The sequence below is a fragment of the Stegodyphus dumicola genome, chromosome X1, assembly GCF_044657685.1.
Source record: "Stegodyphus dumicola isolate Sdum_Otavi_A_Nest chromosome X1, ASM4465768v1".
Lineage (NCBI taxonomy): Eukaryota > Metazoa > Arthropoda > Arachnida > Araneae > Eresidae > Stegodyphus > Stegodyphus dumicola.
In genome coordinates, this window is record NC_140780.1 from 119218663 (window position 1) to 119221099 (window position 2437).

Below are 2437 nucleotides of genomic sequence, written 5' to 3' on the forward strand. Positions count from 1 at the left end.
ATCCATTTGTGATTCTAGAATCTTGACCACTACTTCTTATTTCTAGTTCTATAAATATAAAATTTTCACTTATCTGAAAATAAAAATATACTACCTTTTCTTACTTCGACTTTTGACCTGCTAGAACTTGTAAAGCCGTCACAAATATAGACATCATGGACAGATTTTGATCATCGACAATGACTCAACCTCTGTACTTGCGTTAGTTTGATAATTATTCTAATGGTGCTAAATATCTGGAACGCATTACAATTTTGCCTGTCATTTTTTCGCACGTGCCATGCTAATCTGTTTCTGCATATTTGTAATTTTTGTATATGTACACTAGTAAAGCAAGAATAATTGATATATTTGGTTATTTTTATTCATGAGAGAATTTATTGAATTTTATCATTCAATTAATTCAGTATGTTATTCTTTATGCCGTGCGATATACAAGAACGAATTGCGAGACTGACAAGTTTGTTAAAAACTTTGCGTAAATTTGTTGCTAAGCGAATGGACGCAGTTAACTAAATATAGCTACAATTAAATTTCGAACTGTTCAAGATTAACACAAGAATGTAATAGTTTTGTGTATTAAAACACTCCAAAATCAGAAATAATTTTAAATTTATTTTGAGACATAATACCAAAGGATAATTTCTTACTTTAATTCCCATCTGCTAACTGTGCGAACAGCTCTCAGGCATGCGTTTTATAATCTCACTACTTTCGAAAGAAATCTTGAAAGAAATTATCTCACGAAAAGATCTCCTGTTTAAGTGGTCGGAAGAGCTAGCTAGTGACTGGAAGATACATGATTCTAGCCTCGGCGAGCGAGATCAGGAACAGAAAAACGTAATCAGATCTTTTTGAACTCTCATTTCATTTTTTAAAATTCTTATTTGTAATGTCAGCGCTTTGGAAAGAAGAAATCTGAAGAATCGAACAAAATATGCGGCATATTTTCGATAACTCTCGTTTCATGTATCTAGCAGAACTCTAAATTTCAAATAAATTATTATAAGAATGTTAAATTTGTAACAAAAGCTGCATTTTGATTTTCGGAAGTTTGCATTTTTGCCTAAATTTTATTTTCACTAGTAAGAACACGTATCGGGTTTAAAGTTACCTCGGGCAGAAACAGTTTCGAATAAACAAATGAATATAATTGCGCTCTGTTTCTAGTTATCAATATTACTTTCAGGGTCGTATTATACGGTTTCCCTTAGTTTGTATAACAAATTATTTTAAGTTTGGTATCTTTCCTGAACCTCTCATTTTCCTCTCGCATTTCCTCGTCAGGATGCAAATTTAAAGTTAACTGAAGAGAATATAAAAAGAGACGAAACTAGAAGTTTATTCAGAGGGGGATTTCGCTAGCCAATGCACGTTACTATTTTGTCCTTTCTACTGTTACGATGAGTTGCTGATACGCCTTTTGGCCATATAATAAGTCTATTGCCGGTAGGTTGTTGAGTCAGCTTAGTTAGTCTACTAAGCTGATTCGACAACCTACTAAAAAGCTAAAAGCTAAAATGCATCTTTGAATTTATTGTTACATTATTCTTAAGTTCCACCGCAAGTCGTCGGTGTTATTGTGAGCACGAAGTACGTGTTTTTGTGTTAAAAGTTTCATGAATAATAAAGGATTTGTTATATTCTTCTTCTGTGCTGGTATTATTCATTCCTGTGCGAGAAGTCTCCAAGTTTACTCATAAGAGCCCATTAACTGCATGATAGCTAAGAAGGTTAGATCTTACAATACTAGATAATATAAATGAAAAATATTTTGGATCATTTTCTTATCTACCTTTCCTATAAGTGATTCATTGGTGTAGCAGCAATTTTACTTTATGCACAATATTTAAGCCATAACATCTTTCCAAACATTTTGTACTCAATGCAGTGTGCATTTAAGCTTAAATGCATATATGTTTGGGAAAAAATAGTATTCTAAATTAATCTACTAGAAATCTACACAGAAAACAGCAAAGTGGGATAAAACTGACACAAATGTGCCAATTCACAAAAAAAAAAAAAAAAAAAAAGAAATAAAAAAGAAATAAAAAAGAAAATAAAACCTCTTCAATCTGAAATTAAGGATAGCTCCATTTATACCAATAAAACTTCTTCCGATTATAACCAAGTCACTGAGAGATTTAATTTAAGGCATCTACTTTGGAGTACATATTTATCTGTCACCATACTAACGTTTCGCAAAGATACCTATATACTTAAGGATTAAAAAGGTACTTGAAAATAATAGATGTGGTGTGGTGTATTTAATTATGGCAAAGCACACTAGGGCTATCTGCCTAAGGGGAGGGATGCCTTCGTAGAGGACTTTCTAAGGGAAACTGGCTCGTATACACGTTACACATGGGGAAAACCACGAAAACGCCCATGCAGCCAGCCCGTTCGCGGGATTCGAACCTCGGACCGAACTATCAGT

At 33.1% G+C, this 2437-nt stretch overlaps 1 non-coding gene across 1 annotated transcript; it reads right to left on the reverse strand.

The window, feature by feature from the left end:
- Positions 1–230: 230 nt before the first annotated feature.
- On the reverse strand, positions 231–336 carry LOC118180436 (U6 spliceosomal RNA). The gene has a single exon (XR_004756656.1). It is a non-coding gene; the product is annotated as a U6 spliceosomal RNA (small nuclear RNA).
- Between the last annotated feature and the right edge of the window lie 2101 nt (positions 337–2437).